Source organism: Pinus tabuliformis, chromosome 9 (genome assembly GCF_031772625.1).
Source record: "Pinus tabuliformis cultivar Carrire ecotype Pingquan chromosome 9, CPIR1, whole genome shotgun sequence".
Classification (NCBI taxonomy): domain Eukaryota; kingdom Viridiplantae; phylum Streptophyta; class Pinopsida; order Pinales; family Pinaceae; genus Pinus; species Pinus tabuliformis.
The window spans coordinates 423,048,886-423,069,898 of record NC_142307.1 but is presented as its reverse complement, the minus strand read 5'-3'; positions in this window follow the sequence as shown (position 1 = coordinate 423,069,898).

The following is a 21,013-nucleotide window of genomic DNA, read 5'->3' as shown; positions in this document are numbered from 1 at the left end:
GCTGACGCAGCATGATCAGCAACTGTCCAAAAATGGTAAAACACAGTTACAGTTGCTAAAATATCAGGAACAACACGGGTTTACTAAATCAACAACCATGGGGAAGCGGCAAAGGATAGCGCGAGGATTCCAAGAAGACGGTCGAAGTTCGGTTACCAGCTGTGTAACAGTAAGAGACCCAAGAAAGAATACACTGTCACACTGTTGTAACAGCATCCTGTAACAAGGATGGATTTCTTATTTTTGACAGAAAGGTTTAACTGAATGAACTATGACAATCTATTGTAATAGATGTCTCCTCTATAAAGAGGAGACATCTACATTAGAGAAGGGGGGGAGAAAAATAGTTTGTAAGGGGAATTTTGAAAGACAACAGCAAAGTCTGAACTTTTATTGTAACTAGATCTTTTGGCAGTTGAATAGGAGATTGTTCTGAGCACCTAATCTAGCATTTGTGTTCTGGGGAATCTTGTGAGAGGGACCGGGCCCACCTTCCTCACAAGATTCACCCATTTGCTTTTCTGTCAAGTGTGTAAGTGTGTTTGGTAATTTCTTTTTGCTGGTACTCTGCTTTGGATTCTGTAGCATTACCTCTGATGATTTCCTTTTTGCTGGTACTCTGTTTTGTTAACTGCTTGAAGTTGTACAAGGATATTTCACCGGTGAATTAGAATTGCAGTGTGTATTAGCAATCTGGTTACAGGGGCAGGTGCTGAACATCCTTACCTGGAGGATAGGGTCCTGATCCTCTGCTAACAGAGCATCCATCATTTTTCTTTTCAGATTTATAGTCTTAATTAATTGCTTTCATTTTATCTTTATAACATAGAGTGAGAATTATGTATACTACAGCTTTTTAATGCTTTTAGAGTTAAGTACATACAGTACGCGGTAGCCTTTGAAATAAAAGACTTTCCCAGGTTGACAAATTAATGTGGTACTTGACTGTTTAATTAATAAACAATTCAACTAGCCAACATTTTGGCGCCGTTGCTGGGGAAGGCGACTAGAGATTTCTAAAAGAATTAATGATTTCTTTGTAAGAATAACAGGTGCATGAGAGGACGCAGGAAACCTAATTTCACAGGCGGCAAAGGCGGAGGAGGAAGAAAAACCTCTATTGACGAAATCATCTCAAGGGCCGAAACATCACAGAGGACAAGTTCCTGGAGACCTCAGATCCAGTATTCCTCACAAACAGATCGACAGACGGAGGAAGTATTGGGACCTGAAAGGAAGCTGGAAGTACCAGAATACACTGAGGAACCGATAGAAGAACCTGAAGAAACAGAAGATAAAGCAAGTGATTCAGGAAAAAGACCAATGGAGGATAACAGAGCAGAAGGAAGGGGGGAAAACTCATTATCTACCCTGGAGTTCCCTATTGGGGAGCTCCCAAGAGGAGCAACCCCCATGAAAAACATTCCACTCTCAGCATTACCCAATTTTCATGGGTTATCCTCTGAAGACTCGAATGAATTCCTCTTTGAATTCGATATACTATGTAGAAGTTATGATTATGTAAGCCCTAATCAGAAACTAAAACTGTTTCCAGCAACACTGAAAGGGAATGCGTTAAGGTGGTTTATGAGCTTAGGAGCTCAGGCAATCTGGGATCAGATGAAAGAAAGCTTTCCGGCCAAATATCAAGATTACTGTCGGACAAGAGAAAGGAAGGAAGAATTGTTTAAAATGGTTCAGAAGGAGGACGAGAATCTGGAAGATTTTGTGGAAAGATTGCTGTATAATTTGCAGCGGTCTGACCACCCTAACATGAGTAAAGATATTCTGAAAACTATATTGCTGAAAGGGGTACGAGATGACTGCTTGGACATGTTGAACATGCTGGGAAAAGGGGACATTTCCAAGGAACCATTTGATGAAATTATCAATCTCTGCATGAGATGTTCAAGAGGAGCAGGGACAATGTATATTCAAGAGTTCAGAAGTCAGCAAGTGGAGGAGCAACAAGGGCGGAAATAGGTAATTTGTTAGAAGAATTTAAAACTGAGATGTTAAGCTCTTTTGCTTCACAAATTGATGCTCTGCAGGTAAAAAAGAAACAGGCAGAAGAAGAAGCTGCCCTAGCTATTTTTTGTTCCAAATGCAGAGAAAAACACCCACTCAGGGAATGCCCACTAGATAAGGTACCAATCTGCACGATCTACGGAAAGGACCATGAGACCCAGCAATGCCCCTCTCTGCCTGGAATTAAAGCAGCATTGCAGTCAACTGAAGAAGAGGCTGAAGCAGTGTACCTGATGACACAGAGGAGGCAATGGCCACAAAGACAAGGTATGAATTCTAACACAGCATTTAGTTGTTGGAATAATCATTCTCCTTTTCAAACAAATTACCCACCCATGAACCAAATGCAGTACCCACCCTTTAACACAATGAATTTTCCACCTATGCAGCAACCAAATCTTCCTTTTCCTGATCCTACCATATGGAATCCTTGGGCTCCCCAGCAACCGTATTTTAATCAATGGAATCCAAACTGGGCAGCCCAACAGATGCCATTTCCTCAACATCAACAGTCTCTTTCCTTACCATCCAATACTCCTCCAAATAACCAGGCAATTAGACCGCAGCTGCCTGTGCAACCCAACCCCAACCCAAATAATAATAAAGCCTTGCAAGCAATTGATATTCAAAATCAGCCTGTCTCCCCCATGCAATGTAACGATATCCACCTTCGCTCAGGGAGAATTGTTGAACCAATCATTGATGACATTACTGACTCTGATAAAGAGGAAGTTACAAAAGAAAAACCAGCTAACAATAATGCTGAAACAGTAGAATCAGCATCGAACAACAATGATCAAACAGCAGATCCGCCATTTCTTGAACGACTGGCTCTCACTAAAACACTTGAGCAACCTGCTTTTAACCTTTTAGGCGAACTACAGAATTTATACGTTAAAATTCCATTATTGCAAGCATTAAGAGATGTTCCCATTTATGCTAGCACTGTTAGAGATATTTGCATAAAAAAACCTGGAAGAAAAACTAAGGACCCCCTCACAGTTCATGTGATGGGGGAACTGATTGCTTTAATGACAGAAAAAGATCATCCTGTGAAGTATGGTGACCCTGGTCACCCTACAGTAACAGTCCAGGTTGGAAAAAATTTTGTCTCTAAATTTCTAGTAGATTTAGGTGCTGCAATAAATATTATGACACTTGAAACAACACAATTGCTTCAGTTAAAAAACTTTATTAGGGAAACTCCAACCATCCTAGAATTGGTTGATCGCTCTACAATTAAACCGGAAGGGGTCATTGAAGATTTAATAATTTCTGTAGAATCCTAGAATTACCCAGTTGACTTTGTGGTGTTACAAACTAAAACAAAGTTGGGGGGTCATCCGCTGATTCTAGGAAGACCTTGGCTGGCTACAGCAGATGCTTTCATTAGTTGTAGATCATGATCAATGACCATCTCTAATGGACAGGAAACCAAACAGCTTACCCTTTATCCTCATGCTACACCCATGATTAATAATGACAATTCTGTATGGGTAGATTATGAGGATGAAGAAACCCAACCTATATTGACTATCGGACAAGCCTTAACTTAAAGACTCTACCGAAGATGAATTAATCAGCAGCTTCATTTCTGAACCTTCTTCGGTCAATATAGAAATGTACAATCACTTCACTGCAATCTTGGAATCTGAATCTCAGCAGAACCTGAAAGATAAAAATTTATTTCAAACAACAGTAGGCAGCCCCTCCAAAAGTACAACAATAGAAATTGAGCCTGGCAAAACATTAAATATAAATCCTAATTTAACTGATAACGAAAAACAGCAATTAATAAAGTTACTCCAGGAAAATAAAGAAGCATTTGCATGGGACTATACAGACATGAAAGGGATCTCCCTTGAGCTATGCACTCACCGTATTTATATTAAAGAGGGATCCCGGCCAGTCTGTCAACCCCAGCGGCGAATGAATCCCAACCTAAGGGAAATTGTGAAGGAGGAACTTCAAAAACTCTTGAATGCAGGATTTATATACCCTATATCTGATAGTGAGTGGGTTTCCCCACTTGTAATTGTACCCAAGAAAAATGGCAAATGGAGAGTATGTGTGGATTACAGAGCACTGAATAAAGCCACCCAGAAAGACCATTTCCCTTTACCATTCATTGATCAGGTATTGGATAATTTGGCAGGTAAGAAATTCTTTTCATTCTTGGACGGGTTTAGTGGATATAATCAGATTAAGATTGCACCCCAAGATCAGGACAAGACCACGTTTACTAGCCCATGGGGGACCTTTGCTTACAGGGTACTTCCATTTGGGCTATGTAATGCTCCAACAACATTTCAAAGAGCAGTGATAGGGATTTTTTCTGATATGCTAAATGATTCATTAGAAATATTTATGGATGACTTTACTCCTTATGGAGTGACTTTTGAGGATGCACTGCAGAATCTTGAAAAAGTACTTAAGTGATGTATAGAAGCACACCTTGCCTTAAGCACTGAAAAGTGTCATATGATGATGAATCAAGGTATTGTATTGGGTCACTTCATCTCATTCCTAGGAATTCAAGTCGATCCAGCTAAAATACAGGTAATTCAGACCCTCCCTATCCCCAAAACACAAACTGATGTAAGAAGCTTTTTAGGACATGCTGGTTACTATAGAAGATTTATTAAGAATTTTTCCAAAATAGCTTCTCCTCTATTTGTGTTATTAACAAAAAATGTTGAATTTAAGTGGACTGATGATTGTGAAAAAGCATTTAATGAACTTAAACATCAGTTGTCTGCAGCTCCCATTTTGAGAGGACCTGATTGGGCACTACCCTTTCATATATCCTCTGATGCCTCAGACATTGCAATTGGAGCTGTCTTGGGTCGGGAAGAAAATAGTCTTCCCTATGCCATTTATTTTATCAGTAAGAATATGACACCAGCTGAACTGAATTACACAGTCACTGAGAAGGAATTCCTAGCAGTTATTTATGCTATCAATAAATTTCGACATTATATTACTGGCTACACTACTTTTGTGCATACTGATCACTCGGCCATTAAGTATTTAATGAATAAATCAGTTACAAATGCCCGAGTCACCAGATGGTTATTATTAATACAAGAATTTGACATCACAATTGTAGATAGGCCAGGAAAAAAAAATGTAGTTGCTGATTTCCTTTCTCGATTAAAAACTGATGAAAATGCTCCAGTAGATGATTCTTTTCCTGATGAGTATTTATTTGCAGTATCTACTCACTCACCTTGGTATGTAGACATTGCCAATTATCTAGTTGCAGGAAAATTACCATCACACCTATCACACAGGGAAAGAAGAAAGATCATCCAGCAAAGTGCTAGGTACAGCTGGATAAGCGGGTGTCTTTTCCATACAGGAATCGATCAGGAAATTCGGAGGTGCATTGGTGAAGATGAAATTTATGATGTACTAAAAGCTTGTCACGATGGCCCTTGTGGAGGACATTTTGCAGATAAAAGAACAGCACACAAGGTACTCAGAATGGGTTATTATTGGCCATCACTCTTCAAAGATGCTAGAAAATATGTGAAGGCTTGTGATAGTTGTCAAAGAATGGGCCAGCCTAATCACAGGGATGAAATGCCACTCAATCCCCAGGTAATTCTTGAACCTTTTGAGAAGTGGGCATTAGATTTTATAGGTCCCATTAATCCTCCATCCAATCAAAGAGTGTACATATCAGTATGCACAGATTATATGACTAAATGTGTAGAGGCTAAGGCACTCCTTAAAGCTAATGAAGAAGCAGTACTAACATTTTTATTTGAAGAAATCTTTGTTAGATTTGGATTGCCCAGAGAATTAGTCACGGATGGAGGACCTCCTTTCAACTCTCATGGCTTCAAAAATATGCTTCAGAAATATCATATTAAGCACAAAATGACTACACCTTATCACCCCCAAGCAAATGGGCAGGTAGAAAGCACCAATAAATTCATAGAAGCCATCCTAACAAAAACAATAAAGGAGAATAGAAGGGACTGGTTTCAAAGGTTGCCCGAGGCATTATGGGCCTATAGAACTACTTGGAGGAATACTACGGGCTTTTCACCCTATGAATTAGTTTTTGGAAAGAACGTTATTTTCCCTGTAGAGTTTGAGATCAAAACTTTAAGAACTGCTTTAGCTGTTAACCTTGATTTGACTGATGCACAGACAGCCAGGTTGCAGCAACTTCAAGAATTGGATGAGAAAAGACTGGATGCCATCCATCAAACAACCATGATACAACAACAAAGAAGCAGGTGGCATGATAGAACCATCAAGCAAAAGCAGTTCCAGAAAGGTAACTGGGCTCTACTTTATGATTCCCGTTTCGAGAATTTCCAAGGTAAGTTAAGAACAAGGTGGTTAGGGCCTTATGAAGTGGATGTTGTTTTTCCAAAATGGGACAGTTAGCCTTTTAACAATTGATGGAAGCAGAACACCACTACTAGTGAATGGCTATTGACTCTGTTTATATCAGAGGCCTGTTTCTAAAGAAGATTTTAAAGCCACTTGCATGGCAATTAAACAGTATTCTTTTCCAGGGGAACTTGCTGTCCCTCAAAGCACTTAAATTTCTGTTTATTTATGCATTTTTTTTAGATTAGATATTCTTTTTTTAATAATCCCTGCCAAGGGTTGCTATATTACATTTCAGTATTTTGCAGATTTGAGCTGTGGAAAATAGCTGAGAACAAAAGCTTCAAAGGAATCACTTTGCGGACTTGGAAGCCCTGTTGCTGCAACACCAATTTCCCGTGGCTGCAACACCAACTCCTGTTGCTGCAACACCACTTCCCGTTGCTGCAACACCAATTCCTGTTGCTGCAACACCAATTCCTGTTGCTACAACACCTTTTCCCATTACTACAACATCTTTTCCCGTTGATGTAACATCACTTCCAATGGCTGCAACACCAATCCCGTTGCTGCAACACCACTTCCCGATCCCGTAATACCTTTTTCAGCAATTCTCTCATTTATAAAAGTACCAGTCTCTCCACTTCAGCCCCCAAGAAACGAATTCTTTATAAAATAAACCATTTCGTGTGATGATTACAATACTCCACTATCACTTCCCGTCATTATTATTAAAAATCGCCAGTATTCTCATGCTCTTAGACCTGCTATAATCATTATGATCCAGCAAAAGATAAGACAAGACTTTTCGACGCAGCAACCAAAAAGGTAAAACATAAAGGTACGCATGATTATGTATGGACATTAAATAATAGTTAATGCGGAGATGATGATAGGACTACCGAATAATTGTACTTCCAATCATATCACTTACGCATAGGGGGGGGGATTACCAAAGCGCTCTCATAATTGCATACTACGCCAACGGCCGCCGCTCTTAACTCTCCCGGTAATACGTAAAAGTCATTCCATCACGGCATGTTGCCATTTGCAATGTTTACTCTGAACTGAACACGGAAGCTCGGCTTTGAACTGAGAATTTCACTGAAACAACAGCTATGGGAGGAAATCTCATCACATATGAACCTGGCACAACAGCACTTCTTGAGCTCTATCCCGAGGTTTATCAAATCTTTCTGCAAGAGGGATGGCTAGATTATTTCAGCAGACTTCGACGCGCAACAAGTCCTCGAGTTTGCATGCAATTTAACAGAAGGATTTTCTATCGTTCAAGGAGTTCAAATCCCAGTCATGGAGGAAGTCATAGCCCAAGTTACCGGGCTACCAGCTAATGGCATACGGTGGTTCAGTAGGAAGCACTTGATCCTTAATGCGCAGCAGGATTTTCTTCAACCGGGCGAGCAGGGAGAACCCAAGGGCAGAGGCGTAGCACTTCAGTCATTACCTCAACCGTGGCCGAAAGTTGCTGAATTTGTGAAACAATACCTGACGTGCGAAGGTCGGTACCAGGTAATTTACCAGCACGATTTCGTCTTGTTGAATCATTTGAGGAATGGTCAGTTGATAAATATGCCATATTATTTATTGGGATGTCTTAAAAATATGTCACGTTACACTGTCAACGCAAAGCGTCCGCTTCTTTCCTTGAAACACCACCGTTTAGCTCAATTGCTGATAAATAGAGGCCTCGCCTTAAATAACCCTCCACCCCCCATTAATCCCCATCAAGAGGCAGAAATTCCACAGCCGGAACAGGAAATTCCTCATCAGGAAGAGGAAATTCTTCACCAAGCTGAAGACATACCTCAGCCAGATGTAGAAATCCCTCAGCAAACAGAGGACATTCCTGAGCAAATACCCGAAGAAATCCCTCAGCAAGCAGACGACATTCCAGAACAAATGCCCAAAGAAGTCCTCCAGCAAACACCCCCACAAGTTGCTGCAAATGAACAATCAGCAGTAGAAATACCCACGGAAACAACCCCATCCCCCAATAGAACCAAGCCATCCATCCCCATACTTGGTATTTCTACCGATGACTCTGATGATAACATCCCTATTACCCTGCTCAAACGAAAAATGCAGAGGAAAATTGAAACCCCACCAAAAAGAAGAAGAACTAGGGCTTCGGCTAAAGCAGTTGTTATTTCTGCCACTGTCCCTATCTTAAAGAAAGCTAGCCTGAAAAGAAAAATGTCTGAATTCCCTGCTTCTCTACCCAAGCAAAGGACTCGGTCGTCTGTAATAGCTGAATCTCCTAGCCACACCCTCCCCAGCTCACCACCCATCACGTTAAAAACCCGCATTCCCACCAGCCCTGAAAACTCCTCTCCCTCACCCTCGGAGGCTAAGATGCAGAGTGTTCACAGTGTCGCGACATCATCTTTTAAGGCAGATGTCACACAAGAACCAGCTGCCGACACCCAAGGTAATATTGGCCAAGAAGCTGCAACACAAGAAACAGCCACTACTCCAGGTGACACACAAGAACCACCTGTCGAGGGTATAAGTGATCAAATCAATGTTGAAGCACAACCTCTGCCCCCACTGGAATCTGCCGCTCCACAAGATCAGCCTACCATATCTGCCCTGCAGGAAGAAATTGAATTTCTAAAATCTCAAATTCAGGATTACCAGGAGGAAATAATAAGGGTCAAGGAAGCCTATCAAAATGAATTTAGCCTGCATATTTTAGCACGAGTAGCATCCGCAGCAGAGAAGAGTAAGGACAATGAATATGTGTGTGCCAATTGTGGTGAGATATATACTCAAGCAGGATACAAGGTAGTGGCAGAACCAATGAATGAAGTCCCTGCTATTGTGGTTGAAACAAAAGAACCTGTTGTTACACAGATGGAAACACCACAACCCTCTGCTCAAACAGAAGAACCTGCTGACACCCAAGAACCAGTAGGCTCTCCAGAAAAGGTGCAGGAGCAGACAGAAGAACCTGCTGTCACACAAGAACCAGTAGGTTCTCCAGGAACTGCACAGGAGCAAACAGAAGAACTTGCTGAAACACAAGAACCAGCAAGTTCTCCAGGAACTGCACAGGAGCAAACAGAAGAACTTGCTGAAACACAAGAACCAGCAAGTTCTCCAGAAACTGCACAGGAGCAAACAGAAGAACTTGCTGAAACACAAGAACCAGCAAGTTCTCCAGAAACTGCACGGGAGCAAACAGAAGAACTTGTTGAAACACAAGAACCAGCAAGTTCTCCAGAAACTACGCAGGAAGTAACAGGGAATAAAGAAGAGGAAGATATAAAGTCACCACGGCCTACCCAAACTGTTGTATTGGTCGTAACACAGGAATCAGGAGGAAATAAAGAGGAAAATATAGACTCACCCCGGCCTACTCAAATTGCTATGGAACAAGAGGAGGAAGCAGTTACACAGGAATCAGGAAATGAAGAAAAAGGCATAGACTCACCCAGGCCTACTCAAATTGCCATGGAACGAGAAGAAGAAGTAGTTACAGGAGGAAATGAAGAAGAAGACATAGACTCACCCCGGCCTACCCAAATTGCCATGGAACAAGAAGAGGAAGCAGATACACAGGAATCAGTACAGAATATAGAACAAGAAGAAGAAACAGTAGCTGGAAATGGAAAGGAAGACATTGGATCATCCCGGCCTACTCAAATTATCACAGAGCAGATTATCCTTGTTGATGCCTTTACACAAACAGAACTTCCCTCTGTTAGTGATGCATGCACAGAAACAGATAGTTTTCAAGAATTAAAAGGAAAATGGTGGAGAGAATATGAGCTGTCACAAGGCAAAGCATTCCAACAGCAAAAGGGGATCTGGTTCAATTATGCATATAAGAACTGGGAAGCACTTGAGCAGTGTAGAGCTCAGTACAAAGAAATTAAGGAACTAAAAGCCAGATTGTCCCAGATGTTTGAGTTATTCCAAAGAACACTTGCCACAAGGAAACCCTCTTTCAATTATGCAACATTTTTGAGGGAACGACTGACATTCTTACAGATAAAGGCAGTTAGAGAAGGTAGACCTCATCAGGTGGTTACATCAGAACAATTTATGCAAACCTTTGCAGAGGCACCTAAAAATGATCAAAATCTGTTATGCGAGCTTTATCTCCATAATGAAGCCATGTCCGAAGAGAGAAACATGAATATGCTACCTGTTGTTGGCGACATACAGCTCAGAGCTTTCATTTCCTTTTTAGCCAACCAACTTACATGGCAAAACGCTTTTACCTCAGCTCAACATAATGAACAGAATTGCCTTCTGTGGATTAGGGCTGAACCTCAAAACGCAGCCACCTTCATTGCACAGCATCAAAGAATGATAAGTGATCCTGAAATGAAGGATCACGTCAGGCAACTACAAGCAGTGGTCCTGAGAGACTGCCAACACTATGTGAGAACCAAGGCACCCTTGGCTGTCAAGGCAAACAACCTATTTTGGGAAAACTGCCCCAAGGAGAGGCAGGAATATCACCCTTATAATCCACCTAATTTACAGGCAGCAATCTCAAGGGTACCTTACTATGTTAGATGCATGCAACAATGTGCTGAAAACTGGATTGGCTACAGATTTAAATTTCCACTTCTATGGTTATCTGGTCAACAATACAAGGGCCAGTTTGGATTATCCAAAAAGGAAGAGGCAGCAGCATGGAGGCAAATACAGACTGACTGTGGGTTTAGAGATAAGTTTGATGCCAATTCCTATAACTATTGTCTCAGTAATTTACACTGTTCATCCCAGTACTCCGACTCAGACTCAGAGTAAGCATTGCATGAGGACATGCAATCTCTTCAGTTGGGGGGGATGTTAGGACTCAGAATTGACCATTTTTGACCTTATATTTTTGCTATAATATTATCCTTTTTCAGTTCATAAGTTGAAAGCTTTGATTACATAATGACTTAATCACCCCAAGGTATGAAGTAAAACTCTTCATATATATATGTTTAATTGTTCATTACATATTCATGTTATCTTTATATTTATCTTTGGAAAAGATAACTAAGTTGCCAAGTAACCGTTGAACTGTCTAAAGTCTGCAGGAATTATAATTCATAGTTGCTGTAACACCAGAAACAGCAACTACGCAGTTGTTGCAACACCAAAAACAGAAACTACGCAGTTGCTACAACCAGCAACAGCAACTATCTAAAACAGGGAAATGTTATTTTGCAACAATACCAGAAATAACAAACGACAACTATCAGAAGATCGCCAGAATTCCACGCTGACGCAGCATGATCAGCAACTGTCCAAAAAGGGTAAAACACAGTTACAGTTGCTAAAATATCAGGAACAACACGGGTTTACTAAATCAGCAACCATGGGGAAGCGGCAAAGGATAGCGCGAGGATTCCAAGAAGACGGTCGAAGTTCGGTTACCAGCTGTGTAACAGTAAGAGACCCAAGAAAGAATACACTGTCACACTGTTGTAACAGCATCCTGTAACAAGGATGGATTTCTTATTTTTGACAGAAAGGTTTAACTGAATGAACTATGACAATCTATTGTAATAGATGTCTCCTCTATAAAGAGGAGACATCTACATTAGAGAAGGGGGGGAGAAAAAGAGTTTGTAAGGGGAATTTTGAAAGACAACAGCAAAGTCTGAACTTTTATTGTAACTAGATCTTTTGGCAAATGAATAGGAGATTGTTCTGAGCACCTAATCTAGCATTTGTGTTCTGGGGAATCTTGTGAGAGGGACCGGGCCCACCTTCCTCACAAGATTCACCCATTTGCTTTTCTGTCAAGTGTGTAAGTGTGTTTGGTAATTTCTTTTTGCTGGTACTCTGCTTTGGATTCTGTAGCATTACCTCTGATGATTTCCTTTTTGCTGGTACTCTGTTTTGTTAACTGCTTGAAGGTGTACAAGGATATTTCACCGGTGAATTAGAATTGCAGTGTGTATTAGCAATCTGGTTACAGGGGCAGGTGTTGAACGTCCTTACCTGGAGGATAGGGTCCTGATCCTCTGCTAACAGAGCATCCATCATTTTTCTTTTCAGATTTATAGTCTTAATTAATTGCTTTCATTTTATCTTTATAACATAGCGTGAGAATTATGTATACTACAGCTTTTTAATGCTTTTAGAGTTAAGTACATACAGTACGCGGTAGCCTTTGAAATAAAAGACTTTCCCAGGTTGACAAATTAATGTGGTACTTGACTGTTTAATTAATAAACAATTCAACTAGCCAACAACATCCAAAACTTTCTTCACATGCTTGACATGCTCTTCTCGTGATTTGTTGAATAGCAAAATATCATCTAAATAGGCAATTACAAACTCATCAAGGAAGGATCTTAAAACATCATTCATAACTCTCATGAATGTACCTGGAGCATTGCAAAGACCGAAAGGCATAACCAACCACTCAAACAATCCCTGTTTGGTTTCAAAAGTAGTCTTCCAAATATCTCCTCGGCTATTCTAACTGGATGATATCCACTTCTCAAGTCTAATTTAGTGAAATATTTTTCATTCTTCAATTGATCTTGCAAATCATCTATTCTAGGCAGTGGGTATCTATTGTTTGTGGTAATTTTGTTCAAAGCTCGATAATCTACACACATGTGCCAGGTTCCATCTTTCTTAGGTACCAAAACAATTGGTGAACCACATGGCGAAGTAAAGGGATGAATTACACCTTTATCTAACAATTCCTCAACTTGTTTCTTAATTTCTAAACTTTCCAAAATTGACATTCGATACATACCGATATTTGGGAGTGGACAGTCTTGTTGTAGTTGAATTTTGTGTTGAATTCCCATTTTTGGTGGGAATCCCTTTGGTTCTTGAAACATCTCTACACATTTATTGCGATTTGCGATGGGGAACTTCCGGACCCCAAACTTAGAATTATATTGATCTAGTAAGCAAAAAATAGTGGTCCAATACCAACTTTAAGCTTTTTGCAATGGCGTCTCACAATTTACTCCACTCCATCTTCGAACAAATGATATTTGTTCTCAAATCTATGGAAAATTGGTTTCCTATCATACAAATACAAGATTCCCAACACAATCCCAAAAATATCCAATGACACAACGTCTAATTCGACTTCATCAATGAAATTGACAGTAATTGCAAACCTAAAAACACATTTCCTTCTGACTTGAAAATTGGCATCCTTGGTTATCCAACCCAACAGATACGATTTATGATGAGGCACGGTTTCCAAATTCAATTTCTTGACCAAGCCTGTAGAAATTAAGTTTGTCTGGGATCCACTTTGAAACAACGTATCAATTTTGGTGTGTTTGGAAATAACTCGGATATGGAACAACTCTATTCTATTATCCTCATTTGACACTTTATTGGAGTTATTTGTTGTGTTGGTGCTTGCCATGACTTCCTCTTTTTTGTCTTCGCCACAACTTTCCCTTTAGTAATTTTGGTTGCAATCTTCATTTCATCACCTGTGTCAGAACCCAAGTCTTGTTGTGCAGCAGTGTTTTTCCTCTGTTTCCCTTTATTGTTAGATTTCTTTAGTCGCAATTCTAGATGAAGCTTTGAGCAATGCGCTTCATCATGGCCCTCTTTGGAGCAATTCTTGCACATGGGTTACTCCCCTTCTTTCTTAACAGAAGTATTTTTCTTATGCTTTCCTTTTAATTTCTTCCCTTTTTCACCACTCTAGAATGGCTTCTTCTTACCTTCTTCTTGTACATTTTTCCCTCTTGCTTCAAGGTGTGTAGCTTGAACACAGACTTCATCAAGGTTCATGGGACTAAACATAAGAATGGTATGTCGAAGATAGTTATGCAACCCTCCTATGTATTTCAGCAAGGTATAGATTGTCACTGTAAGTCTACTCCTAGCATAAGAGCTCTTCTCCTAAACTCTTGAGTATACTCTTGCACATTTTGATCTTTTAATTGTCTGAAATTTTTCCAATTCATGATAACTTTTTTCATATGGGATACTGGGTAGAATTTTCTTTTTATAGTGAAAATGAAATCAAACCAAGTAATAGAGATCTTACCATGTTTTTTGATCTCATCTTGAGTCCTTGCTTCCCACCAAATGAGTGTTGCACCCTCCATTCTCAATGAAGCCAACTGAATTTTGATATCATCCTCTTGAAGGTTCTAAATTCTAAAATACACCTCAAACTGACGAATCCAATTATCCAGCTTCTCTGCATTCACTTCACCATTGTACGTAGACAACTCGAATTTAACATCAAGCTTTAGAAAAGGTGATTTACCAGTTCCTTTTGTAGAATTATGATGAGTATGAGTATGGGTTGTCATAGTGGAAGAGGGTGAAGATGCTTGTGAAGTAGAAGATGAAGAATATGGTAGAGAGGGTGGAGGTTTATTCCATTCCCATTGCCTCCTTTTCCATTACCTCCTCGTGAAGAGACTTATCCTTTGGGAGGTTTGGAACTTTCTCCTTGCAATATGTTGTTTCTCTCTTCATAGAGGACCTTCACCATCTATGTCATATCAAAGAAATCCTTTTAGAAGGTCTTCTCATTCTCTGTCGTGAAAGGTTCTCCTTCATGAAACATGATCTCTGGAGACTCAACTGCAACTTCTACAACTTGAGGATGTACTGGTGTAGAAGACTTTGGCAACCTTGCTTTGGTATCAGAGCATTGGTTTTTTCTTACTAGATTTTCTTTGTGAAAGAAGGATTTACTTGTTTTCAAGTTTATGTCATGCTTATAAGGTTAAAGCTCAAAAGAGGTGAAGGAAATCTGGTTGAAAGCCCTGAAATTGGGTCAAGTGGAAGAAGAGCAACGTTGCCAAAGTCTTCTACACCAGTGCATCCTCAAGTTGCGGAAGTTGTAGTTGAGTCTCCAGAGATCATGTCTCATGAAGGAGAATCTATCATGATAGAGAATGAGAAGACCTTAAAAAAGGATTTCTTTGAAATTACATAGATGGTGAAGGTCCTCTATGAAGAGAGGAACAACAGATTGCAAGGAGAAAGTTCCAAACCTCCCAAAGGAGAAGGTTCTTCAAGAGGAGGTAATGGGAATGGAGACAAACCTCCACCCTCTCCACCATCTTCTTCATCTTCTACTTCACAAGCATCTTCACCCTCTTCCACTATGACAACCCATACTCATACTCATCATCATTCTGCAAAACGAACTGGTAAACAACCTTTTCTAAAGCTTGATTTTAAAATCGAGTTACCTATGTACAATGGTGAAGTGAATGCAAAGAAGTTGGATAATTGGATTTGTTAGTTGGAGGTGTGTTGTAGAATTCAAAACCTTCAAGAGGATGATATCAAAATCAGTTGGATTCATTGAGAATGGAGGGTGCAACACTCATTTGGTGGGAAGAAAGGACTCAAGACGAGATCAAAAAACATTGTAAGATCTCTATTACTTGGTCTAATTTCATTGTCGCTATAAAAATACAATTCTACCATTTATCCCATATGCAAAAATCTATCATGAATTGGAAAAATTACAGACAATTAAAAGGTCAAAATGTGCAAGAGTATACTCAAGAGTTTAGGAGAAAAGCTCTTATGCTAGGAGTAGACTTACAATCACAAGATACCTTGTTGAAATACATAGGAGGGTTGCATAGCTATCTTCGACATACCATTATTATGTTTAGTCCCATGATTCTTGATGAGGTTTGTGTTCAAGCTACACACCTCGAAGCAAGAGGGAAAAATGTACAAGAAGAAGGTAAGAAGAAGCCATTCCGGAGTGGTGAAAAAGGGGAGAAACTAAAAGGAAAGTAGAAGAAAAATGCTTCTGTTAAGAAAGAAGGGGAGAAACCCATGTGCAAGAATTATTCCAAAGAGGGCCATCATGAAGTGCATCGTTGGAAGCTTCATCCAAAATTATGACCGAAAAAATCTAACAATAAATGGAAATTGAGGACAAACGTTGCTACACAACAACACTTGGGTTTTGACTCAGGTGATGAAATGAATATTGCAGCCAAAATCAGTAAAGGGAAATTCGTGGAAAAGACAAGCAAAGGGGAAGTCATGGAAATAACTAGCACAGTGAATAACTCCAATAACATTTCAAATGAAGAAAACATAATAGAGTTGTTCCGTATCCATGTTATTTTCAAACACACCAAAATTGATATGGTGTTTGAGAGTGGATCCCAGGAAAACTTAATTTCTACAGACTTAGTCAAGAAATTGAATCTAGAAACTGTGCCTCATCATAAACCATATCCGTTGGGTTGGATAACCAAGGATGCCAATTTGCAGGTCACAAGGAAATGTGTTTTCAGGTTTGAAATTATCGCCAATTTCTTTGATGAAGTCGAATTAGATGTAGTGCCACTAGATATTTTTGGAATTTTGTTGGGAATCCCATATTTCTATGATAGGAAAGCCATTTTCCATAGATTTGAGAACAAATATCATTTGTTCAAAGATGTATTGGAGTATATTGTGAGAACCCATCACAGAAACCTTAATATGTCTTTGAAAAGCGCAGGGAAAATGAAGAGACTGGTCAATTCCAGCTAGAATCTCATACTCCTTATGATCAAGCACAAGAATGACACAGAGCATGAATTCTTTGCAGGCTGTGATGTGAAGCTGAAAGCTTAATTGGTTGATGTGGTCAATCAATATGGATACATGTTTCAAGAACCAAAGGTATTGCCACCAAAAAGGGGAATTCAACACAAAATTCAACTACAGCAAGACTATCCACTCCCAAATATCGGTATGTATCAAATGTCAACTTTGGAAAGTTTAGAAATTAAGAAACAAGTTCAGGAATTGTTAGATAAAGGTGTAATTTGTCCCTCTACTTCGCCATGTGGTTCACCAATTGTTTTGGTACCCAAGAAAGATGGAACCTGGCGCATGTGTGTAGATTATCAAGATTTGAATAAAATTACCATAAAGAATCGATACCCACTGCCCAAAAAAGATGATTTGCTAGATCAGTTGAAGAATGCAAAATATTTCACTAAATTAGACTTGAGAAGTGGATATCATCAAGTTAGAATAGGTGAGGAGGATATTTGAAAGACTGCTTTTAAAACCAAACAGGGATTGTTTGAGTGGTCAGTTATGCCTTTCGGCCTTTGCAACGCTCCAACTACATTCATGAGAGTTATGAATGATGTTTTAAGATCCTTTCTTGATGAGTTTGTAATTTTCTATTTAGATGATATTTTGACATTCAGCAAATCAAGAGAATAGCATGTAAAGCATGTGAAGAAAGTTTTGGATGTCATGAGAAAAGAACAGTTATTTATGAAGATGTCTAAATATGAATTCGAAAAAAATTCCTTAGCGTATTTGGGCCATATAGTTGGAGGAGGTGAGATGAAGACTGACCCCTCTTAATTTTTGGTCATTGTGAATTGGCCAATACCCAAATCAGTCATAGAAGTAAGGAGTTTTCTGGGAGTAGAACAGTATTGGAGGAAGTTCATTGCCAATTTCTCTTCCATAGCAGCTCCACTACATGCTTTGACCAGCCTGAAGGTTTCTTTCAGTGGGGAGGCAAACAACAAAAAACATTTGATGCTTTAAAAGAAAAGATCAGTTCAGCCCCAGTTTTAGCATTGCTAGATTTGAACAACCATTTGAAATACAAACAGATGCAAGTGACTACGCCATGGGTGCAGTTCTTTTACAGCCTGGTAAGCCCATTTCATTTCATTCTGAAATTTTTAATGGTGTTGTTATTAATTATCCTACATATGATAAAGAGCTTTATTCATTGGTGAAAAGTGTGAAGAAATGGAAGCATTACTTGATGGGAAAAGAAACCATTATTCACACCGATCATCAACCTTTGCAATATTTACAATCTCAAACAAAATTGCAGCAATCAGGGCACTTTCATTGGATGGTATTTTTATATAAATTCTTCTTGGTAATTAGGTACAAGAAAGGAATTTATAATAGAGTTGTTGATATGATTTCTAGACCGATTGTTAATTCAGCCATTTTACTCAAGAATCATTTTGTTTTGCTTGAAAGTTATATTGAGCAATATGCACATGATGCTCACTTTCAAAAGGTATATTTAAACTTGATTCAAGGCCACCATGTTGAGGAATTAGACTACCATGTGCATGATAATCTGTTGTATCATTTGGGGAAACTTTGTGTTCCAGAGGTAGTGAGAGAGTAAATGTCACAAGGGAAGCGCACACTTCTCTTATTGTTGGACATTTCGATGTAAGTAAAACATTGGCAATTCTTTCGAGTTATTTTTACTTGCCTCGTATGCTTGAAAGTGTGCCATGTTTTGTGAGAGGTTGTTCATTGTGTGAAGTTAGTAAACCTAGTAATAGGAAGCTAGGATTGTACACACCACTTCCAGTACCTTCACGTCCATGGGAGAGATTTTCTATGGATTTTGTAGGAGGTCTTCCTTTATCAAGAAAAGGTCATGATTATTTATATGTAGTGTTGGATACGTTCATCAAGATGTGCATATTAATGCCTTGCAAAAAGAAAATTACAGTTGAACAAACAACTTAACTTTTCTCTCAAAATGTATGGGTTTATTTTGGATTGCCTACTTCTATTGTAAGTGATCGTGATTCTCGATTTGTTGGGAATTTTTGGTCAAGTTTATTGAACTTGATGGACACCAAATTGAAGAAAAGTACAGCCTTCCATCCGCAAAAAGATGGTCAAAATGAAGTGGTTAACAGGATAGTTATTCATTTTCTAAGAGGATATTGCAGCAAACATCCTAAGTTGTGGGATGAATTGTTGCATTATATTCAGCATGCTTACAATCGAGAAAAACACTCTTCTACTCTATCTTCGCCTTTTGAGGCATGTCTTGATTATTTTCCTAAATCGTCTTTGGATTTCATATTTGAGAAAGATGTAGTTATAGATGGACATAGTTACATAGACAGAGAAAATAAATTCATTGAGCAAATTCAGTTGATTCACCAAACAGTTCAAGAACAACTAGAAAAGGGTCAGGGTAAGTATAAGACAAGACATGATAAGCATCGCATGGATCATGAATTTCAAATAGGTGATGAAGTTTTGCTTCACATTAGCAAGGAAAGGCTTCAAGGTGAAGGTAAAAAGCTGAAACTAATCTGTTATGGTCCATTTAAAATTATGGAAATGATTGGTAATAATGCTTTCAAGCTTGATTTACCTTCATATATGCAAATCTATTATGTTGTTAAGGTTGAAATTTTGAGATTGTATGAGCCTCCTTTGATTGAAGATCAAGGAGAGAATGTTCATATTCCATCTATTGAAGAATTTTCTCCATAATTTCTTGATGTGCTTCAGCAAGACACTATACTTGACAGAAGGACAAGGACAACAAAAAGGGGAAGTATTGATTATCTTCGGGTGGGTCTCAAAGGAAAACATCCATCGAAGGCCAAATGGATTGAAGTGGGGAAGGTGAGGGAACAGTACCCTCATCTGTTCAATAACTGAATATAAATATTTTGGGGTCCAAAAGGCTTCTAGTGGGGAGGAGTGATCAAGTGCTCAGAATTATGCTCAAAAATAAAAGTGTCAGAATCTTGTCAAACTCAACTTCAGATTGAAGAGCTCGTCATTCTGAATCCAATGATGTGAATGACACTCAAATCCGAGATCATAAGCAGAAGTTAGAGCAAGTCCAATTTCAAGTTTGACTTGTCTGCATGCCAGGATTTGGATGATACGGCAAGGTCTTCAGCAAATGAGGAGGCGCCAAGTGGCAGCCCACCATTGGCCCTCACATATCGCATATCGCAGTGGTAAGCAATTCAGGTTAAAGAATTGGCCCTCGGTGTACAACACGGTCAGGGTTGCGATGCAATATATCGCAATCGGATATCGCACTGAGTACCCACCTATGTGTGTGTGTGTGTGTGTGTGTATGTGTGTGTGTGTGTGTGTGTGCGTGTGTGCGTGTGCGTGTGTGTGTATGTGTGTGTGTGTGTGCGTGCGTGTGTGTGTGTGTGTGTGCGTGCGTGTGTGTGTGTGTGTGTGTCACTGCCGATAATCCCTATTGTGATTTGTCCCCGGACACAATATGTTATACACTATATTTCATAGCTCGGCGGGTCCGATGATATTGCAGTGGTATGCGTTTTGGTTTTCACCGATGGAAACCGTTGATTGTGATTTGTGATTGGGTTCCCGAATGTGATAATTCATATGTTGCAGTTTAATGTCCCGGTGGGTCCATCATATCGCCAATTGCCAATTACATTGAGAAATAAGACCCCGGATGCGGGATTTTATATGTAACAGTTTAAGTTCCAGTCGGGTCCATCGATATTGCAATCGCAACATTTTGTTGTGTTAACAAGACCTTCCACCCACAAACACTCACCGATTGTGATTTTCAATACAACCGACAAGTTATGGCCCGTGGTGCGGTAAATTCCTCACTTCGTCAGTGGATTTTGGAGCGGAAATGTGGTTTTTGGTCAGATTTGGAGCATTTTGTGGAACAAATAGTGGGAGAACTAGGAGAATTCATAACTTCTTCAGTTTTTATCCAAATGGGATGCTAAAAGAGGCTAAATGGCCATTTTTTATTATTCTGAACTCATTGAGACAAGTTTCAGAGGCATTGGAGCATTATAAACATACTTTTGTTGTAATTTGATCATAATAAAGAGGCTCAATCCATTAGAAGCTGGCAAGGAGACGTAGCCCAGGAGGG